The following is a 25403-nucleotide window of genomic DNA, read 5'->3' on the forward strand; positions in this document are numbered from 1 at the left end:
TTCAGCTTGCATTGGAGTATTCCATGTCACTGAGCACTCTACATGCAATATCCATAGAGTTCCAATTCACCATGTGTAGTTATGAACACAACCTTATCCAAAATGCTTTGAATAGAAAGCAGTGCATTGAACTCAATGGAGTGTACAGTTCAATTTTGTCTAAAAGTAGTAAGTGCTAATATGATGTAAACCTCATTATTATACTCAGAATATGATTTAGAGTAGTCTGCAATCAATTATATGAATGTACTACCTAAGGTTTAGAAGTTACCTTCAGTAACATCACATTATCTACTCATTGTAACATTACAGTTTGCTGAAGTAAACCAACTCAATGGATGTTCCACTGTAAATGTTACCTGTTAAGTTCCTGAATTCAGCTTGCATTAAAGTATTCCATGGCACTGAGCACTCTACATGCAATATCCATAGAGTTCCAATTCACCCTGTGTAGTTATGTACACAACCTTATCACAAAATGCTTTGAATTGAAAGTAAAGCTTTCAACACAATGTAGTGTACAGTTCAATTTTGTTTAAAAGTGGTATGTGCTAACATGATGTAAACATTATTATACTCAGAATATGATTTAGAATAGTCTGCAATCAATTATATGAATGTACTACCTAAGGTTTAGAAGTTACCTTCAGTAACATCACATTATCTACTTATTGTAACATTACAGTTTGCTGAAGTAAACCAAGTCAATGGCTGTTCCAGTGTAAATGGTACCTGTTAAGTTACTGAATTCAGCTTGCATTAAAGTATTCCATGCACTGAGCACTCGACATGCAATATCCATACTGTTCAAATTCACCCTGTGTAGTTATGAACACAACCTTATCACAAAATGATTTGATTTGAAAGCAGTGCATTCAACTCAATGGAGTGTACAGTTCAATTTTACCTAAAAGTAGTATGTGCTAACATGAAGTAAACCTCATTATTATACTCACAATATGATTTAGAGTAGTCTGCAATGAATTATATGAATGTACTACCAAAGGTTTAGAAGTTACCTTCAGTAACATCACATTATCTACTCATTGTAACATTACAGTTTGCTGAAGTAAACAAAGTCAATGGCTATTCCAGTGTAAATGGTACCTGTTAAGTTACTGAATTCAGCTTGCATTAAAGTATTCCAGGGCACTGAGCACTCTACATGCAATATCCATAGAGTTCCAATTCACCCTGTGTAGTTATGTACACAACCTTATCACAAAATGCTTTGAATAGAAACAGTGCATTCAACTCAATGGAGTGTACAGTTCAATTTTGCCTAAAAGTAGTAAGTGCTAACATGATGTAAACCTCATTATTATACTCAGAATATGATTTAGTGTAGTCTGCAATCAATTATATGAATGTACTACCTAAGGTTTAGAAGTTACCTTCAGTAACATCACATTATCTACTCATTGTAACATTACAGTTTGCTGAAGTAAACCAAGTCAATGGCTGTTCCAGTGTAAATGGTACCTGTAAAGTTACTGAATTCAGCTTGCGTTAAAGTATTCCATGGCACTGAGCACTCTACATGCAATATTCATACTGTTCCAAATCACCCTGTGTAGTTATGAACACAACCTTATCACAAAATGCTTTGAATAGAAACCAGTGCATTCAACTCAATGGAGTGTACAGTTCAACGTTGCCTAAAAGTAGTATGTGCTAACATGATGTAAACCTCATTATTATACTCACAACATGATGTAGAGTAGTCTGCAATCAATTAGATGAATATACTCCCAAAGGGTTAGAAGTTACTTTCAGTAACATCACATTATCTACTCAGTGTAACATTACAGTTTGCTGAAGTAAACCAAGTCAATGGCTGGTCCACCATAAATGATACCTGGTAGTTTACTGAATTCAGCTTGCATTGGAGTATTCCATGTCACTGAGCACTCTACATGCAATATCCATAGAGTTCCAATTCACCATGTGTAGTTATGAACACAACCTTATCCAAAATGCTTTGAATAGAAAGCAGTGCATTGAACTCAATGGAGTGTACAGTTCAATTTTGCCTAAAAGTAGTAAGTGCTAATATGATGTAAACCTCATTATTATACTCAGAATATGATTTAGAGTAGTCTGCAATCAATTATATGAATGTACTACCTAAGGTTTAGAAGTTACCTTCAGTAACATCACATTATCTACTCATTGTAACATTACAGTTTGCTGAAGTAAACCAACTCAATGGATGTTCCACTGTAAATGTTACCTGTTAAGTTCCTGAATTCAGCTTGCATTAAAGTATTCCATGGCACTGAGCACTCTACATGCAATATCCATACAGTTCCAATTCACCCTGTGTAGTTATGTACACAACCTTATCACAAAATGCTTTGAATTGAAAGAAAAGCTTTCAACACTATGTAGTGTACAGTTCAATTTTGTTTAAAAGTGGTATGTGCTAACATGATGTAAACATTATTATACTCAGAATATGATTTAGAATAGTCTGCAATCAATTATATGAATGTACTACCTAAGGTTTAGAAGTTACCTTCAGTAACATCACATTATCTACTCATTGTAACATTACAGTTTGCTGAAGTAAACCAAGTCAATGGCTATTCCAGTGTAAATGGTACCTGTTAAGTTACTGAATTCAGCTTGCATTAAAGTATTCCAGGGCACTGAGCACTCTACATGCAATATCCATAGAGTTCCAATTCACCCTGTGTAGTTATGTACACAACCTTATCACAAAATGCTTTGAATAGAAAGCAGTGCATTCAACTCAATGGAGTGTACAGTTCAATTTTGCCTAAAAGTAGTAAGTGCTAACATGATGTAAACCTCATTATTATACTCAGAATATGATTTAGTGTAGTCTGCAATCAATTATATGAATGTACTACCTAAGGTTTAGAAGTTACCTTCAGTAACATCATATTATCTACTCAGTGTAACATTAAAGTTTGCAGAAGAAAACAAAGTCAATGGCTGTTCCATTGTAAGTGGTACCTGTTAAGTTACTGAATTCAGCTTGCATTAAAGTATTCCATGGCACTGAGCACTCTACATGCAATATCCATACTGTTCCAATTCACCCTGTGTAGTTATGAACACAACCTTATCACAAAATGCTTTGAATAGAAAGCAGTCCATTCAACTCAATGGAGTGTACAGTTCAACGTTGCCTAAAAGTAGTATCTGCTAACATGAAGTAAACCTCATTATTATACTCACAATATGATTTAGAGTAGTCTGCAATGAATTATATGAATGTACTACCAAAGGTTTAGAAGTTACCTTCAGTAACATCACATTATCTACTCATTGTAAAATTACAGTTTGCTGAAGTAAACAAAGTCAATGGCTGTTCCAGTGTACATGGTACCTGTTAAGTTACTGAATTCAGCTTGCATTAAAGTATTCCATGGCACTGAGCACTTTTAATGCAATATCCATACTGTTCCAAATCACCATGTGTAGTTATGAACACAACCTTATCACAAAATGCTTTGAATAGAAACCAGTGCATTCAACTGTACACTCCATTTTTCAACGTTGCCTAAAAGTAGTATGTGCTAACATGATGTAAACCTCATTATTATACTCAGAATATGATTTAGAGTAGTCTGCAATCAATTATATGAATGTAATACCTAAGGTTTAGAAGTTACCTTCAGTAACATGACATTATCTACTCATTGTAACATTACAGTTTGCTGAAGTAAACCAACTCAATGGCTGTTCCACTATAAATGTTACCTGTTAAGTTCCTGAATTCAGCTTGCATTAAAGTATTCCATGGCAGTGAGCACTCTACATGCAATATCCATACAGTTCCAATTCTCCCTGTGTAGTTATGAACACAACCTTATCACAAAATGCTTTGAATTGAAAGTAAAGCTTTCAACTCAATGGAGTGTACAGTTCAATTTTGCCTAAAAGTAGTAAGTGCTAACATGATGTAAACCTCATTATTATACTCAGAAATTGATTTAGTGTAGTCTGCAATCAATTATATGAATGTACTACCTAAGGTTTAGAAGTTACCTTCAGTAACATCACATTATCTACTTATTGTAACATTACAGTTTGCTGAAGTAAACAAAGTCAATGGCTGTTTCAGTGTAAATGTTACCTGTTAAGTTACTGAATTCAGCTTGCATTAAAGTATTCCATGGCACTGAGCACTCTACATGCAATATCCATACTGTTCCAATTCACCCTGTGTAGTTATGAACACAACCTTATCACAAAATGCTTTGAATAGAAAGCAGTCCATTCAACTCAATGGAGTGTACAGTTCAACGTTGCCTAAAAGTTGTATCTGCTAACATGAAGTAAACCTCATTATTATACTCACAATATGATTTAGAGTAGTCTGCAATGAATTATATGAATGTACTACCAAAGGTTTAGAAGTTACCTTCAGTAACATCACATTATCTACTCATTGTAAAATTACAGTTTGCTGAAGTAAACAAAGTCAATGGCTGTTCCAGTGTACATGGTACCTGTTAAGTTACTGAATTCAGCTTGCATTAAAGTATTCCATGGCACTGAGCACTTTCAATGCAATATCCATACTGTTCCAAATCACCATGTGTAGTTATGAACACAACCTTATCACAAAATGCTTTGAATAGAAACCAGTGCATTCAACTGTACACTCCATTTTTCAACGTTGCCTAAAAGTAGTATGTGCTAACATGATGTAAACCTCATTATTATACTCACAACATGATGTAGAGTAGTCTGCAATCAATTAGATGAATATACGCCCAAAGGGTTTGAAGTTACTTTCAGTAACATCACATTATCTACTCAGTGTAACATTACAGTTTGCTGAAGTAAACCAAGTCAATGGCTGGTCCACCATAAATGATACCTGGTAGTTTACTGAATTCAGCTTGCATTGGAGTATTCCATGTCACTGAGCACTCTACATGCAATATCCATAGAGTTCCAATTCACCATGTGTAGTTATGAACACAACCTTATCCAAAATGCTTTGAATAGAAAGCAGTGCATTGAACTCAATGGAGTGTACAGTTCAACTTTGCCTAAAAGTAGTATGTGCTAACATGATGTAAACCTCATTATTATACTCACAATATGATTTAGAGTAGTCTGCAATGAATTATATGAATGTACCACCTAAGGTTTAGAAGTTACCTTCAGTAACATCACATTATCTACTAATTGTAACATTACAGTTTGCTGAAGTAAACCAAGTCAATGGCTGTTCCAGTGTAAGTGGTACCTGTTAAGTTACTGAATTCAGCTTGCATTAAAGTATTCCATGGGACTGAGCACTCTACATGCAATATCCATACTGTTCCAATTCACCCTGTGTAGTTATGAACACAACCTTATCACAAAATGCTTTGAATAGAAAGCAGTCCATTCAACTCAATGGAGTGTCCAGTTCAATTTTGCCTAAAAGTAGTATCTGCTAACATGAAGTAAACCTCATTATTATACTCACAATATGATTTAGAGTAGTCTGCAATGAATTATATGAATGTACTACCTACGGTTTAGAAGTTACCTTCAGTATCATCACATTATCTACTGATTGTAACATTACAGTTTGCAGAAGTAAACCAAGTGAATGGCTGTTTCAGTGTAAATGGTACCTGTTAAGTTACTGAATTCAGCTTGCATTAAAGTATTCCATGGCACTGAGCACTCTACATGCAATATCCATACTGTTCCGATTCACCCTGTGTAGTTATTAACACAACCTTATCACAAAATGCTTTGAATACAAACCAGTGCATTCAACTCAATGGAGTGTACAGTTCAACTTTGCCTAAAAGTAGTATGTGCTAACATGATGTAAACCTCATTATTATACTCACAATATGATTTAGAGTAGTCTGCAATGAATTATATGAATGTACTACCTAAGGTTTAGAAGTTTCCTTCAGTAACATCACATTATCTACTCATTGTAACATTACAGTTTGCTGAAGTAAACCAAGTCAATCGCGGTTCCAGTGTAAATGGTACCTGTTAAGTTACTGAATTCAGCTTGCGTTAAAGTATTCCATGGCACTGAGCACTCTACATGCAATATCCATACTGTTCGAATTCACTCTGTGAAGTTAAGAACACAACCTTATCACAAAATGCTTTGAATAGAAAGCAGTGCATTCAACTCAATGGAGTGTACAGTTCAACTTTGCCTAAAAGTAGTATGTGCTAACATGATGTAAACCTCATTATTATACTCACAATATGATTTAGAGTAGTCTGCAATGAATTATATGAATGTACTACCTAAGGTTTAGAAGTTTCCTTCAGTAACATCACATTATCTACTCATTGTAACATTACAGTTTGCTGAAGTAAACCAAGTCAATCGCGGTTCCAGTGTAAATGGTACCTGTTAAGTTACTGAATTCAGCTTGCGTTAAAGTATTCCATGGCACTGAGCACTCTACATGCAATATCCATACTGTTCGAATTCACTCTGTGAAGTTAAGAACACAACCTTATCACAAAATGCTTTGAATAGAAAGCAGTGCATTCAACTCAATGGAGTGTACAGTTCAACTTTGCCTAAAAGTAGTATGTGCTAACATGATGTAAACCTCATTATTATACTCACAATATGATTTAGAGTAGTCTGCAATGAATTATATGAATGTACCACCTAAGGTTTAGAAGTTACCTTCAGTAACATCACATTATCTACTAATTGTAACATTACAGTTTGCTGAAGTAAACCAAGTCAATGGCTGTTCCAGTGTAAGTGGTACCTGTTAAGTTACTGAATTCAGCTTGCATTAAAGTATTCCATGGGACTGAGCACTCTACATGCAATATCCATACTGTTCCAATTCACCCTGTGTAGTTATGAACACAACCTTATCACAAAATGCTTTGAATAGAAAGCAGTCCATTCAACTCAATGGAGTGTCCAGTTCAATTTTGCCTAAAAGTAGTATCTGCTAACATGAAGTAAACCTCATTATTATACTCACAATATGATTTAGAGTAGTCTGCAATGAATTATGTGAATGTACTACCTACGGTTTAGAAGTTACCTTCAGTAACATCACATTATCTACTGATTGTAACATTACAGTTTGCAGAAGTAAACCAAGTGAATGGCTGTTTCAGTGTAAATGGTACCTGTTAAGTTACTGAATTCAGCTTGCATTAAAGTATTCCATGGCACTGTGCACTCTACATGCAATATTCATACTGTTCCAAATCACCCTGTGTAGTTATGAACACAACCTTATCACAAAATGCTTTGAATAGAAACCAGTGCATTCAACTCAATGGAGTGTACAGTTCAACGTTGCCTAAAAGTAGTATGTGCTAACATGATGTAAACCTCATTATTATACTCACAACATGATGTAGAGTAGTCTGCAATCAATTAGATGAATATACTCCCAAAGGGTTAGAAGTTACTTTCAGTAACATCACATTATCTACTCAGTGTAACATTACAGTTTGCTGAAGTAAACCAAGTCAATGGCTGGTCCACCATAAATGATACCTGGTAGTTTCCTGAATTCAGCTTGCGTTAAAGTATTCCATGTCACTGAGCACTCTACATGCAATATCCATAGAGTTCCAATTCACCATGTGTAGTTATGAACACAACCTTATCCAAAATGCTTTGAATAGAAAGCAGTGGATTGAACACAATGGAGTGTACAGTTCAATTTTGCCTAAAAGTAGTAAGTGCTAATATGATGTAAACCTCATTATTATACTCAGAATATGATTTAGAGTAGTCTGCAATCAATTATATGAATGTAATACCTAAGGTTTAGAAGTTACCTTCAGTAACATGACATTATCTACTCATTGTAACATTACAGTTTGCTGAAGTAAACCAACTCAATGGCTGTTCCACTATAAATGTTACCTGTTAAGTTCCTGAATTCAGCTTGCATTAAAGTATTCCATGGCAGTGAGCACTCTACATGCAATATCCATACAGTTCCAATTCTCCCTGTGTAGTTATGAACACAACCTTATCACAAAATGCTTTGAATTGAAAGTAAAGCTTTCAACTCAATGGAGTGTACAGTTCAATTTTGCCTAAAAGTAGTAAGTGCTAACATGATGTAAACCTCATTATTATACTCAGAAATTGATTTAGTGTAGTCTGAAATCAATTATATGAATGTACTACCTAAGGTTTAGAAGTTACCTTCAGTAACATCACATTATCTACTTATTGTAACATTACAGTTTGCTGAAGTAAACAAAGTCAATGGCTGTTTCAGTGTAAATGTTACCTGTTAAGTTACTGAATTCAGCTTGCATTAAAGTATTCCATGGCACTGAGCACTCTACATGCAATATCCATACTGTTCCAATTCACCCTGTGTAGTTATGAACACAACCTTATCACAAAATGCTTTGAATAGAAAGCAGTCCATTCAACTCAATGGAGTGTACAGTTCAACGTTGCCTAAAAGTTGTATCTGCTAACATGAAGTAAACCTCATTATTATACTCACAATATGATTTAGAGTAGTCTGCAATGAATTATATGAATGTACTACCAAAGGTTTAGAAGTTACCTTCAGTAACATCACATTATCTACTCATTGTAAAATTACAGTTTGCTGAAGTAAACAAAGTCAATGGCTGTTCCAGTGTACATGGTACCTGTTAAGTTACTGAATTCAGCTTGCATTAAAGTATTCCATGGCACTGAGCACTTTCAATGCAATATCCATACTGTTCCAAATCACCATGTGTAGTTATGAACACAACCTTATCACAAAATGCTTTGAATAGAAACCAGTGCATTCAACTGTACACTCCATTTTTCAACGTTGCCTAAAAGTAGTATGTGCTAACATGACGTAAACCTCATTATTATACTCACAACATGATGTAGAGTAGTCTGCAATCAATTAGATGAATATACGCCCAAAGGGTTAGAAGTTACTTTCAGTAACATCACATTATCTACTCAGTGTAACATTACAGTTTGCTGAAGTAAACCAAGTCAATGGCTGGTCCACCATAAATGATACCTGGTAGTTTACTGAATTCAGCTTGCATTGGAGTATTCCATGTCACTGAGCACTCTACATGCAATATCCATAGAGTTCCAATTCACCATGTGTAGTTATGAACACAACCTTATCCAAAATGCTTTGAATAGAAAGCAGTGCATTGAACTCAATGGAGTGTACAGTTCAATTTTGCCTAAAAGTAGTAAGTGCTAATATGATGTAAACCTCATTATTATACTCAGAATATGATTTAGAGTAGTCTGCAATCAATTATATGAATGTACTACCTAAGGTTTAGAAGTTACCTTCAGTAACATCACATTATCTACTTATTGTAACATTACAGTTTGCTGAAGTAAACAAAGTCAATGGCTGTTCCAGTGTAAATGGTACCTGTTAAGTTACTGAATTCAGCTTGCATTAAAGTATTCCATGGCACTGAGCACTCTACATGCAATATTCATACTGTTCCAAATCACCCTGTGTAGTTATGAACACAACCTTATCACAAAATGCTTTGAATAGAAACCAGTGCATTCAACTCAATGGAGTGTACAGTTCAACGTTGCCTAAAAGTAGTATGTGCTAACATGATGTAAACCTCATTATTATACTCACAACATGATGTAGAGTAGTCTGCAATCAATTAGATGAATATACTCCCAAAGGGTTAGAAGTTACTTTCAGTAACATCACATTATCTACTCAGTGTAACATTACAGTTTGCTGAAGTAAACCAAGTCAATGGCTGGTCCACCATAAATGATACCTGGTAGTTTACTGAATTCAGCTTGCATTGGAGTATTCCATGTCACTGAGCACTCTACATGCAATATCCATAGAGTTCCAATTCACCATGTGTAGTTATGAACACAACCTTATCCAAAATGCTTTGAATAGAAAGCAGTGCATTGAACTCAATGGAGTGTACAGTTCAATTTTGCCTAAAAGTAGTAAGTGCTAATATGATGTAAACCTCATTATTATACTCAGAATATGATTTAGAGTAGTCTGCAATCAATTATATGAATGTACTACCTAAGGTTTAGAAGTTACCTTCAGTAACATCACATTATCTACTCATTGTAACATTACAGTTTGCTGAAGTAAACCAACTCAATGGATGTTCCACTGTAAATGTTACCTGTTAAGTTCCTGAATTCAGCTTGCATTAAAGTATTCCATGGCACTGAGCACTCTACATGCAATATCCATAGAGTTCCAATTCACCCTGTGTAGTTATGTACACAACCTTATCACAAAATGCTTTGAATTGAAAGTAAAGCTTTCAACACAATGTAGTGTACAGTTCAATTTTGTTTAAAAGTGGTATGTGCTAACATGATGTAAACATTATTATACTCAGAATATGATTTAGAATAGTCTGCAATCAATTATATGAATGTACTACCTAAGGTTTAGAAGTTACCTTCAGTAACATCACATTATCTACTTATTGTAACATTACAGTTTGCTGAAGTAAACCAAGTCAATGGCTGTTCCAGTGTAAATGGTACCTGTTAAGTTACTGAATTCAGCTTGCATTAAAGTATTCCATGCACTGAGCACTCGACATGCAATATCCATACTGTTCAAATTCACCCTGTGTAGTTATGAACACAACCTTATCACAAAATGATTTGATTTGAAAGCAGTGCATTCAACTCAATGGAGTGTACAGTTCAATTTTACCTAAAAGTAGTATGTGCTAACATGAAGCAAACCTCATTATTATACTCACAATATGATTTAGAGTAGTCTGCAATGAATTATATGAATGTACTACCAAAGGTTTAGAAGTTACCTTCAGTAACATCACATTATCTACTCATTGTAACATTACAGTTTGCTGAAGTAAACAAAGTCAATGGCTATTCCAGTGTAAATGGTACCTGTTAAGTTACTGAATTCAGCTTGCATTAAAGTATTCCAGGGCACTGAGCACTCTACATGCAATATCCATAGAGTTCCAATTCACCCTGTGTAGTTATGTACACAACCTTATCACAAAATGCTTTGAATAGAAACCAGTGCATTCAACTCAATGGAGTGTACAGTTCAACGTTGCCTAAAAGTAGTATGTGCTAACATGATGTAAACCTCATTATTATACTCACAACATGATGTAGAGTAGTCTGCAATCAATTAGATGAATATACTCCCAAAGGGTTAGAAGTTACTTTCAGTAACATCACATTATCTACTCAGTGTAACATTACAGTTTGCTGAAGTAAACCAAGTCAATGGCTGGTCCACCATAAATGATACCTGGTAGTTTACTGAATTCAGCTTGCGTTAAAGTATTCCATGTCACTGAGCACTCTACATGCAATATCCATAGAGTTCCAATTCACCATGTGTAGTTATGACCACAACCTTATCCAAAATGCTTTGAATAGAAAGCAGTGGATTGAACACAATGGAGTGTACAGTTCAATTTTGCCTAAAAGTAGTAAGTGCTAATATGATGTAAACCTCATTATTATACTCAGAATATGATTTAGAGTAGTCTGCAATCAATTATATGAATGTAATACCTAAGGTTTAGAAGTTACCTTCAGTAACATGACATTATCTACTCATTGTAACATTACAGTTTGCTGAAGTAAACCAACTCAATGGCTGATCCACTATAAATGTTACCTGTTAAGTTCCTGAATTCAGCTTGCATTAAAGTATTCCATGGCAGTGAGCACTCTACATGCAATATCCATACAGTTCCAATTCTCCCTGTGTAGTTATGAACACAACCTTATCACAAAATGCTTTGAATTGAAAGTAAAGCTTTCAACTCAATGGAGTGTACAGTTCAATTTTGCCTAAAAGTGGTAAGTGCTAACATGATGTAAACCTCATTATTATACTCAGAATATGATTTAGTGTAGTCTGCAATCAATTATATGAATGTACTACCTAAGGTTTAGAAGTTACCTTCAGTAACATCACATTATCTACTTATTGTAACATTACAGTTTGCTGAAGTAAACAAAGTCAATGGCTGTTTCAGTGTAAATGTTACCTGTTAAGTTACTGAATTCAGCTTGCATTAAAGTATTCCATGGCACTGAGCACTCTACATGCAATATCCATACTGTTCCAATTCACCCTGTGTAGTTATGAACACAACCTTATCACAAAATGCTTTGAATAGAAAGCAGTCCATTCAACTCAATGGAGTGTACAGTTCAACGTTGCCTAAAAGTAGTATCTGCTAACATGAAGTAAACCTCATTATTATACTCACAATATGATTTAGAGTAGTCTGCAATGAATTATATGAATGTACTACCAAAGGTTTAGAAGTTACCTTCAGTAACATCACATTATCTACTCATTGTAAAATTACAGTTTGCTGAAGTAAACAAAGTCAATGGCTGTTCCAGTGTACATGGTACCTGTTAAGTTACTGAATTCAGCTTGCATTAAAGTATTCCATGCACTGAGCACTCGACATGCAATATCCATACTGTTCAAATTCACCCTGTGTAGTTATGAACACAACCTTATCACAAAATGTTTTGATTTGAAAGCAGTGCATTCAACTCAATGGAGTGTACAGTTCAATTTTACCTAAAAGTAGTATGTGCTAACATGACGCAAACCTCATTATTATACTCACAATATGATTTAGAGTAGTCTGCAATGAATTATATGAATGTACTACCAAAGGTTTAGAAGTTACCTTCAGTAACATCACATTATCTACTCATTGTAACATTACAGTTTGCTGAAGTAAACAAAGTCAATGGCTATTCCAGTGTAAATGGTACCTGTTAAGTTACTGAATTCAGCTTGCATTAAAGTATTCCAGGGCACTGAGCACTCTACATGCAATATCCATAGAGTTCCAATTCACCCTGTGTAGTTATGTACACAACCTTATCACAAAATGCTTTGAATAGAAACCAGTGCATTCAACTCAATGGAGTGTACAGTTCAACGTTGCCTAAAAGTAGTATGTGCTAACATGATGTAAACCTCATTATTATACTCACAACATGATGTAGAGTAGTCTGCAATCAATTAGATGAATATACTCCCAAAGGGTTAGAAGTTACTTTCAGTAACATCACATTATCTACTCAGTGTAACATTACAGTTTGCTGAAGTAAACCAAGTCAATGGCTGGTCCACCATAAATGATACCTGGTAGTTTACTGAATTCAGCTTGCGTTAAAGTATTCCATGTCACTGAGCACTCTACATGCAATATCCATAGAGTTCCAATTCACCATGTGTAGTTATGAACACAACCTTATCCAAAATGCTTTGAATAGAAAGCAGTGGATTGAACACAATGGAGTGTACAGTTCAATTTTGCCTAAAAGTAGTAAGTGCTAATATGATGTAAACCTCATTATTATACTCAGAATATGATTTAGAGTAGTCTGCAATCAATTATATGAATGTAATACCTAAGGTTTAGAAGTTACCTTCAGTAACATGACATTATCTACTCATTGTAACATTACAGTTTGCTGAAGTAAACCAACTCAATGGCTGTTCCACTATAAATGTTACCTGTTAAGTTCCTGAATTCAGCTTGCATTAAAGTATTCCATGGCAGTGAGCACTCTACATGCAATATCCATACAGTTCCAATTCTCCCTGTGTAGTTATGAACACAACCTTATCACAAAATGCTTTGAATTGAAAGTAAAGCTTTCAACTCAATGGAGTGTACAGTTCAATTTTGCCTAAAAGTAGTAAGTGCTAACATGATGTAAACCTCATTATTATACTCAGAATATGATTTAGTGTAGTCTGCAATCAATTATATGAATGTACTACCTAAGGTTTAGAAGTTACCTTCAGTAACATCACATTATCTACTTATTGTAACATTACAGTTTGCTGAAGTAAACAAAGTCAATGGCTGTTTCAGTGTAAATGTTACCTGTTAAGTTACTGAATTCAGCTTGCATTAAAGTATTCCATGGCACTGAGCACTCTACATGCAATATCCATACTGTTCCAATTCACCCTGTGTAGTTATGAACACAACCTTATCACAAAATGCTTTGAATAGAAAGCAGTCCATTCAACTCAATGGAGTGTACAGTTCAACGTTGCCTAAAAGTAGTATCTGCTAACATGAAGTAAACCTCATTATTATACTCACAATATGATTTAGAGTAGTCTGCAATGAATTATATGAATGTACTACCAAAGGTTTAGAAGTTACCTTCAGTAACATCACATTATCTACTCATTGTAAAATTACAGTTTGCTGAAGTAAACAAAGTCAATGGCTGTTCCAGTGTACATGGTACCTGTTAAGTTACTGAATTCAGCTTGCATTAAAGTATTCCATGGCACTGAGCACTTTTAATGCAATATCCATACTGTTCCAAATCACCATGTGTAGTTATGAACACAACCTTATCACAAAATGCTTTGAATAGAAACCAGTGCATTCAACTGTACACTCCATTTTTCAACGTTGCCTAAAAGTAGTATGTGCTAACATGATGTAAACCTCATTATTATACTCACAACATGATGTAGAGTAGTCTGCAATCAATTAGATGAATATACGCCCAAAGGGTTAGAAGTTACCTTCAGTAACATGACATTATCTACTCATTGTAACATTACAGTTTGCTGAAGTAAACCAACTCAATGGCTGTTCCACTATAAATGTTACCTGTTAAGTTCCTGAATTCAGCTTGCATTAAAGTATTCCATGGCAGTGAGCACTCTACATGCAATATCCATACAGTTCCAATTCTCCCTGTGTAGTTATGAACACAACCTTATCACAAAATGCTTTGAATTGAAAGTAAAGCTTTCAACTCAATGGAGTGTACAGTTCAATTTTGCCTAAAAGTTGTATCTGCTAACATGAAGTAAACCTCATTATTATACTCACAATATGATTTAGAGTAGTCTGCAATGAATTATATGAATGTACTACCAAAGGTTTAGAAGTTACCTTCAGTAACATCACATTATCTACTCATTGTAACATTACAGTTTGCTGAAGTAAACCAACTCAATGGATGTTCCACTGTAAATGTTACCTGTTAAGTTCCTGAATTCAGCTTGCATTAAAGTATTCCATGGCACTGAGCACTCTACAAGCAATATCCATAGAGTTCCAATTCACCCTGTGTAGTTATGTACACAACCTTATCACAAAATGCTTTGAATTGAAAGTAAAGCTTTCAACACAATGTAGTGTACAGTTCAATTTTGTTTAAAAGTGGTATGTGCTAACATGATGTAAACATTATTATACTCAGAATATGATTTAGAATAGTCTGCAATCAATTATATGAATGTACTACCTAAGGTTTAGAAGTTACCTTCAGTAACATCACATTATCTACTTATTGTAACATTACAGTTTGCTGAAGTAAACCAAGTCAATGGCTGTTCCAGTGTAAATGGTACCTGTTAAGTTACTGAATTCAGCTTGCATTAAAGTATTCCATGCACTGAGCACTCGACATGCAATATCCATACTGTTCAAATTCACCCTGTGTAGTTATGAACACAACCTTATCACAAAATGATTTGATTTGAAAGCAGTGCATTCAACTCAATGGAGTGTACAGTTCAATTTTACCTAAAAGTAGTATGTGCTAACATGAAGCAAACCTCATTATTATACTCACAATATGATTTAGAGTAGTCTGCAATGAATTATATGAATGTACTACCAAAGGTTTAGAAGTTACCTTCAGTAACATCACATTATCTACTCATTGTAACATTACAGTTTGCTGAAGTAAACAAAGTCAATGGCTATTCCAGTGTAAATGGTACCTGTTAAGTTACTGAATTCAGCTTGCATTAAAGTATTCCAGGGCACTGAGCACTCTACATGCAATATCCATAGAGTTCCAATTCACCCTGTGTAGTTATGTACACAACCTTATCACAAAATGCTTTGAATAGAAACCAGTGCATTCAACTCAATGGAGTGTACAGTTCAACGTTGCCTAAAAGTAGTATGTGCTAACATGATGTAAACCTCATTATTATACTCACAACATGATGTAGAGTAGTCTGCAATCAATTAGATGAATATACTCCCAAAGGGTTAGAATTTACTTTCAGTAACATCACATTATCTACTCAGTGTAACATTACAGTTTGCTGAAGTAAACCAAGTCAATGGCTGGTCCACCATAAATGATACCTGGTAGTTTACTGAATTCAGCTTGCGTTAAAGTATTCCATGTCACTGAGCACTCTACATGCAATATCCATAGAGTTCCAATTCACCATGTGTAGTTATGAACACAACCTTATCCAAAATGCTTTGAATAGAAAGCAGTGGATTGAACACAATGGAGTGTACAGTTCAATTTTGCCTAAAAGTAGTAAGTGCTAATATGATGTAAACCTCATTATTATACTCAGAATATGATTTAGAGTAGTCTGCAATCAATTATATGAATGTAATACCTAAGGTTTAGAAGTTACCTTCAGTAACATGACATTATCTACTCATTGTAACATTACAGTTTGCTGAAGTAAACCAAGTCAATGGCTGTTCCAGTGGAAATGGTACCTGTTAAGTTACTGAATTCAGCTTGCAGTAAAGTATTCCATGGCACTGAGCACTCTACATGCAATATCCATAGAGTTCCAATTCACCCTGTGTAGTTATGTACACAACCTTATCACAAAATGCTTTGAATTGAAAGTAAAGCTTTCAACACAATGTAGTGTACAGTTCAATTTTGTTTAAAAGTGGTATGTGCTAACATGATGTAAACATTATTATACTCAGAATATGATTTAGAATAGTCTGCAATCAATTATATGAATGTACTACCTAAGGTTTAGAAGTTACCTTCAGTAACATCACATTATCTACTTATTGTAACATTACAGTTTGCTGAAGTAAACCAAGTCAATGGCTGTTCCAGTGTAAATGGTACCTGTTAAGTTACTGAATTCAGCTTGCATTAAAGTATTCCATGCACTGAGCACTCGACATGCAATATCCATACTGTTCCAATTCACCCTGTGTAGTTATGAACACAACCTTATCACAAAATGATTTGATTTGAAAGCAGTGCATTCAACTCAATGGAGTGTACAGTTCAATTTTACCTAAAAGAGGTATGTGCTAACATGAAGTAAACCTCATTATTATACTCACAATATGATTTAGAGTAGTCTGCAATGAATTATATGAATGTACTACCAAAGGTTTAGAAGTTACCTTCAGTAACATCACATTATCTACTCATTGTAACATTACAGTTTGCTGAAGTAAACAAAGTCAATGGCTATTCCAGTGTAAATGGTACCTGTTAAGTTACTGAATTCAGCTTGCATTAAAGTATTCCAGGGCACTGAGCACTCTACATGCAATATCCATAGAGTTCCAATTCACCCTGTGTAGTTATGTACACAACCTTATCACAAAATGCTTTGAATAGAAAGCAGTGCATTCAACTCAATGGAGTGTACAGTTCAATTTTGCCTAAAAGTAGTAAGTGCTAACATGATGTAAACCTCATTATTATACTCAGAATATGATTTAGTGTAGTCTGCAATCAATTATATGAATGTACTACCTAAGGTTTAGAAGTTACCTTCAGTAACATCATATTATCTACTCAGTGTAACATTAAAGTTTGCAGAAGAAAACAAAGTCAATGGCTGTTCCAGTGTAAGTGGTACCTGTTAAGTTACTGAATTCAGCTTGCATTAAAGTATTCCATGGCACTGAGCACTCTACATGCAATATCCATACTGTTCCAATTCACCCTGTGTAGTTATGAACACAACCTTATCACAAAATGCTTTGAATAGAAAGCAGTGCATTCAACTCAATGGAGTGTACAGTTCAATTTTGCCTAAAAGTAGTAAGTGCTAACATGATGTAAACCTCATTATTATACTCACAACATGATGTAGAGTAGTCTGCAATCAATTAGATGAATATACTCCCAAAGGGTTAGAAGTTACTTTCAGTAACATCACATTATCTACTCAGTGTAACATTACTGTTTGCTGAAGTAAACCAAGTCAATGGCTGGTCCACCATAAATGATACCTGGTAGTTTACTGAATTCAGCTTGCATTGGAGTATTCCATGTCACTGAGCACTCTACATGCAATATCCATAGAGTTCCAATTCACCATGTGTAGTTCTGAACACAACCTTATCCAAAATGCTTTGAATAGAAAGCAGTGCATTGAACTCAATGGAGTGTACAGTTCAATTTTGCCTAAAAGTAGTAAGTGCTAATATGATGTAAACCTCATTATTATACTCAGAATATGATTTAGTGTAGTCTGCAATCAATTATATGAATGTACTACATAAGGTTTAGAAGTTACCTTCAGTAACATGACATTATCTACTTATTGTAACATTACAGTTTGCTGAAGTAAACCAAGTCAATGGCTGTTCCAGTGGAAATGGTACCTGTTAAGTTACTGAATTCAGCTTGCAGTAAAGTATTCCATGGCACTGAGCACTCTACATGCAATATCCATACTGTTCCAATTCACCCTGTGTAGTTATTAACACAACCTTATCACAAATTGCTTTGAATAGAAACCAGTGCATTCAACTCAATGGAGTGTACAGTTCAATTTTGCCTAAAAGTAGTAAGTGCTAATATGATGTAAACCTCATTATTATACTCAGAATATGATTTAGAGTAGTCTGCAATCAATTATATGAATGTACTACCTAAGGTTTAGAAGTTACCTTCAGTAACATCACATTATCTACTCATTGTAACATTACAGTTTGCTGAAGTAAACCAAGTCAATGGCTGTTCCAGTGTAAATGGTACCTGTAAAGTTACTGAATTCAGCTTGCGTTAAAGTATTCCATGGCACTGAGCACTCTACATGCAATATCCATACTGTTCCAATTCACCCTGTGTAGTTATTAACACAACCTTATCACAAAATGCTTTGAATAGAAAGCAGTGCATTCAACTCAATGGAGTGTACAGTTCAATTTTGCCTAAAAGTAGTATGTGCTAACATGAAGTAAACCTCATTATTATACTCAGAATATGATTTAGTTTAGTCTGCAATCAATTATATGAATGTAATACCTACTGTTTAGAAGTTACCTTCAGTAACATCACATTATTTACTTATTGTAACATTACAGTTTGCTGAAGTAAACCAAGTGAATGGCTGTTTCAGTGTAAATGGTACCTGTTAAGTTACTGAATTCAGCTTGCATTAAAGTATTCCATGGCACTGAGCACTCTACATGCAATATTCATACTGTTCCAAATCACCCTGTGTAGTTATGAACACAACCTTATCACAAAATGCTTTGAATACAAACCAGTGCATTCAACTCAATGGAGTGTACAGTTCAACGTTGCCTAAAAGTAGTATGTGCTAACATGATGTAAACCTCATTATTATACTCACAACATGATGTAGAGTAGTCTGCAATCAATTAGATGAATATACTCCCAAAGGGTTAGAAGTTACTTTCAGTAACATCACATTATCTACTCAGTGTAACGTTACAGTTTGCTGAAGTAAACCAAGTCAATGGCTGGTCCACCGTAAATGATACCTGGTAGTTTACTGAATTCAGCTTGCATTGGAGTATTCCATGGCACTGAGCACTCTACATGCAATATCCATACTGTTCCAATTCACCCTGTGTAGTTATGAACACAACCTTATCACAAAATGCTTTGAATAGAAAGCAGTCCATTCAACTCAATGGAGTGTCCAGTTCAATTTTGCCTAAAAGTAGTATCTGCTAACATGAAGTAAACCTCATTATTATACTCACAATATGATTTAGAGTAGTCTGCAATGAATTATATGAATGTACTACCTACGGTTTAGAAGTTACCTTCAGTAACATCACATTATCTACTGATTGTAACATTACAGTTTGCTGAAGTAAACAAAGTCAATGGCTGTTCCAGTGTAAATGGTACCTGTTAAGTTACTGAATTCAGCTTGCATTAAAGTATTCCATGGCACTGAGCACTCTACATGCAATATTCATACTGTTCCAAATCACCCTGTGTAGTTATGAACACAACCTTATCACAAAATGCTTTGAATAGAAACCAGTGCATTCAACTCAATGGAGTGTACAGTTCAACGTTGCCTAAAAGTAGTATGTGCTAACATGATGTAAACGTCATTATTATACTCACAACATGATGTAGAGTAGTCTGCAATCAATTAGATGAATATACTCCCAAAGGGTTAGAAGTTACTTTCAGTAACATCACATTATCTACTCAGTGTAACATTACAGTTTGCTGAAGTAAACCAAGTCAATGGCTGGTCCACCATAAATGATACCTGGTAGTTTACTGAATTCAGCTTGCATTGGAGTATTCCATGTCACTGAGCACTCTACATGCAATATCCATAGATTTCCAATTCACCATGTGTAGTTATGAACACAACCTTATCCAAAATGCTTTGAATAGAAAGCAGTGCATTGAACTCAATGGAGTGTACAGTTCAATTTTGCCTAAAAGTAGTAAGTGCTAATATGATGTAAACCTCATTATTATACTCAGAATATGATTTAGAGTAGTCTGCAATCAATTATATGAATGTACTACCTAAGGTTTAGAAGTTACCTTCAGTAACATCACATTATCTACTCATTGTAACATTACAGTTTGCTGAAGTAAACCAACTCAATGGATGTTCCACTGTAAATGTTACCTGTTAAGTTCCTGAATTCAGCTTGCATTAAAGTATTCCATGGCACTGAGCACTCTACATGCAATATCCATAGAGTTCCAATTCACCCTGTGTAGTTATGTACACAACCTTATCACAAAATGCTTTGAATTGAAAGTAAAGCTTTCAACACAATGTAGTGTACAGTTCAATTTTGTTTAAAAGTGGTATGTGCTAACATGATGTAAACATTATTATACTCAGAATATGATTTAGAATAGTCTGCAATCAATTATATGAATGTACTACCTAAGGTTTAGAAGTTACCTTCAGTAACATCACATTATCTACTTATTGTAACATTACAGTTTGCTGAAGTAAACCAAGTCAATGGCTGTTCCAGTGTAAATGGTACCTGTTAAGTTACTGAATTCAGCTTGCATTAAAGTATTCCATGCACTGAGCACTCGACATGCAATATCCATACTGTTCAAATTCACCCTGTGTAGTTATGAACACAACCTTATCACAAAATGATTTGATTTGAAAGCAGTGCATTCAACTCAATGGAGTGTACAGTTCAATTTTACCTAAAAGTAGTATGTGCTAACATGAAGTAAACCTCATTATTATACTCACAATATGATTTAGAGTAGTCTGCAATGAATTATATGAATGTACTACCAAAGGTTTAGAAGTTACCTTCAGTAACATCACATTATCTACTCATTGTAACATTACAGTTTGCTGAAGTAAACAAAGTCAATGGCTATTCCAGTGTAAATGGTACCTGTTAAGTTACTGAATTCAGCTTGCATTAAAGTATTCCAGGGCACTGAGCACTCTGCATGCAATATCCATACTGTTCCAATTCACCCTGTGTAGTTATTAACACAACCTTATCACAAATTGCTTTGAATAGAAACCAGTGCATTCAACTCAATGGAGTGTACAGTTCAATTTTGCCTAAAAGTAGTAAGTGCTAATATGATGTAAACCTCATTATTATACTCAGAATATGATTTAGAGTAGTCTGCAATCAATTATATGAATGTACTACCTAAGGTTTAGAAGTTACCTTCAGTAACATCACATTATCTACTCATTGTAACATTACAGTTTGCTGAAGTAAACCAAGTCAATGGCTGTTCCAGTGTAAATGGTACCTGTAAAGTTACTGAATTCAGCTTGCGTTAAAGTATTCCATGGCACTGAGCACTCTACATGCAATATCCATACTGTTCCAATTCACCCTGTGTAGTTATTAACACAACCTTATCACAAAATGCTTTGAATAGAAAGCAGTGCATTCAACTCAATGGAGTGTACAGTTCAATTTTGCCTAAAAGTAGTATGTGCTAACATGAAGTAAACCTCATTATTATACTCAGAATATGATTTAGTTTAGTCTGCAATCAATTATATGAATGTAATACCTACTGTTTAGAAGTTACCTTCAGTAACATCACATTATTTACTTATTGTAACATTACAGTTTGCTGAAGTAAACCAAGTGAATGGCTGTTTCAGTGTAAATGGTACCTGTTAAGTTACTGAATTCAGCTTGCATTAAAGTATTCCATGGCACTGAGCACTCTACATGCAATATTCATACTGTTCCAAATCACCCTGTGTAGTTATGAACACAACCTTATCACAAAATGCTTTGAATACAAACCAGTGCATTCAACTCAATGGAGTGTACAGTTCAACGTTGCCTAAAAGTAGTATGTGCTAACATGATGTAAACCTCATTATTATACTCACAACATGATGTAGAGTAGTCTGCAATCAATTAGATGAATATACTCCCAAAGGGTTAGAAGTTACTTTCAGTAACATCACATTATCTACTCAGTGTAACGTTACAGTTTGCTGAAGTAAACCAAGTCAATGGCTGGTCCACCGTAAATGATACCTGGTAGTTTACTGAATTCAGCTTGCATTGGAATATTTCATGGCACTGAGCACTCTACATGCAATATCCATACTGTTCCAATTCACCCTGTGTAGTTATGAACACAACCTTATCACAAAATGCTTTGAATAGAAAGCAGTCCATTCAACTCAATGGAGTGTCCAGTTCAATTTTGCCTAAAAGTAGTATCTGCTAACATGAAGTAAACCTCATTATTATACTCACAATATGATTTAGAGTAGTCTGCAATGAATTATATGAATGTACTACCTACGGTTTAGAAGTTACCTTCAGTAACATCACATTATCTACTGATTGTAACATTACAGTTTGCTGAAGTAAACAAAGTCAATGGCTGTTCCAGTGTAAATGGTACCTGTTAAGTTACTGAATTCAGCTTGCATTAAAGTATTCCATGGCACTGAGCACTCTACATGCAATATTCATACTGTTCCAAATCACCCTGTGTAGTTATGAACACAACCTTATCACAAAATGCTTTGAATAGAAACCAGTGCATTCAACTCAATGGAGTGTACAGTTCAACGTTGCCTAAAAGTAGTATGTGCTAACATGATGTAAACGTCATTATTATACTCACAACATGATGTAGAGTAGTCTGCAATCAATTAGATGAATATACTCCCAAAGGGTTAGAAGTTACTTTCAGTAACATCACATTATCTACTCAGTGTAACATTACAGTTTGCTGAAGTAAACCAACTCAATGGATGTTCCACTGTAAATGTTACCTGTTAAGTTACTGAATTCAGCTTGCATTAAAGTATTCCAGGGCACTGAGCACTCTGCATGCAATATCCATAGAGTTCCAATTCACCCTGTGTAGTTATGTACACAACCTTATCACAAAATGCTTTGAATAGAAAGCAGTGCATTCAACTCAATGGAGTGTACAGTTCAATTTTGCCTAAAAGTAGTAAGTGCTAACATGATGTAAACCTCATTATTATACTCAGAATATGATTTAGTGTAGTCTGCAATCAATTATATGAATGTACTACCTAAGGTTTAGAAGTTACCTTCAGTAACATCACATTATCTACTTATTGTAACATTACAGTTTGCTGAAGTAAACAAAGTCAATGGCTGTTCCAGTGTAAATGGTACCTGTTAAGTTACTGAATTCAGCTTGCATTAAAGTATTCCATGGCACTGAGCACTCTACATGCAATATTCATACTGTTCCAAATCACCCTGTGTAGTTATGAACCCAACCTTATCACAAAATGCTTTGAATAGAAACCAGTGCATTCAACTCAATGGAGTGTACAGTTCAACGTTGCCTAAAAGTAGTATGTGCTAACATGATGTAAACCTCATTATTATACTCACAACATGATGTAGAGTAGTCTGCAATCAATTAGATGAATATACTCCCAAAGGGTTAGAAGTTACTTTCAGTAACATCACATTATCTACTCAGTGTAACATTACAGTTTGCTGAAGTAAACCAAGTCAATGGCTGGTCCACCATAAATGATACCTGGTAGTTTACTGAATTCAGCTTGCATTGGAGTATTCCATGTCACTGAGCACTCTACATGCAATATCCATAGAGTTCCAATTCACCATGTGTAGTTATGAACACAACCTTATCCAAAATGCTTTGAATAGAAAGCAGTGCATTGAACTCAATGGAGTGTACAGTTCAATTTTGCCTAAAAGTAGTAAGTGCTAATATGATGTAAACCTCATTATTATACTCAGAATATGATTTAGAGTAGTCTGCAATCAATTATATGAATGTACTACCTAAGGTTTAGAAGTTACCTTCAGTAACATCACATTATCTACTCATTGTAACATTACAGTTTGCTGAAGTAAACCAACTCAATGGATGTTCCACTGTAAATGTTACCTGTTAAGTTCCTGAATTCAGCTTGCATTAAAGTATTCCATGGCACTGAGCACTCTACATGCAATATCCATAGAGTTCCAATTCACCCTGTGTAGTTATGTACACAACCTTATCACAAAATGCTTTGAATTGAAAGTAAAGCTTTCAACACAATGTAGTGTACAGTTCAATTTTGTTTAAAAGTGGTATGTGCTAACATGATGTAAACATTATTATACTCAGAATATGATTTAGAATAGTCTGCAATCAATTATATGAATGTACTACCTAAGGTTTAGAAGTTACCTTCAGTAACATCACATTATCTACTTATTGTAACATTACAGTTTGCTGAAGTAAACCAAGTCAATGGCTGTTCCAGTGTAAATGGTACCTGTTAAGTTACTGAATTCAGCTTGCATTAAAGTATTCCATGCACTGAGCACTCGACATGCAATATCCATACTGTTCAAATTCACCCTGTGTAGTTATGAACACAACCTTATCACAAAATGATTTGATTTGAAAGCAGTGCATTCAACTCAATGGAGTGTACAGTTCAATTTTACCTAAAAGTAGTATGTGCTAACATGAAGTAAACCTCATTATTATACTCACAATATGATTTAGAGTAGTCTGCAATGAATTATATGAATGTACTACCAAAGGTTTAGAAGTTACCTTCAGTAACATCACATTATCTACTCATTGTAACATTACAGTTTGCTGAAGTAAACAAAGTCAATGGCTATTCCAGTGTAAATGGTACCTGTTAAGTTACTGAATTCAGCTTGCATTAAAGTATTCCAGGGCACTGAGCACTCTGCATGCAATATCCATAGAGTTCCAATTCACCCTGTGTAGTTATGTACACAACCTTATCACAAAATGCTTTGAATAGAAAGCAGTGCATTCAACTCAATGGAGTGTACAGTTCAATTTTGCCTAAAAGTAGTAAGTGCTAACATGATGTAAACCTCATTATTATACTCAGAATATGATTTAGTGTAGTCTGCAATCAATTATATGAATGTACTACCTAAGG

Source organism: Hypanus sabinus, chromosome 26 (assembly GCF_030144855.1).
Source record: "Hypanus sabinus isolate sHypSab1 chromosome 26, sHypSab1.hap1, whole genome shotgun sequence".
NCBI lineage: Eukaryota > Metazoa > Chordata > Chondrichthyes > Myliobatiformes > Dasyatidae > Hypanus > Hypanus sabinus.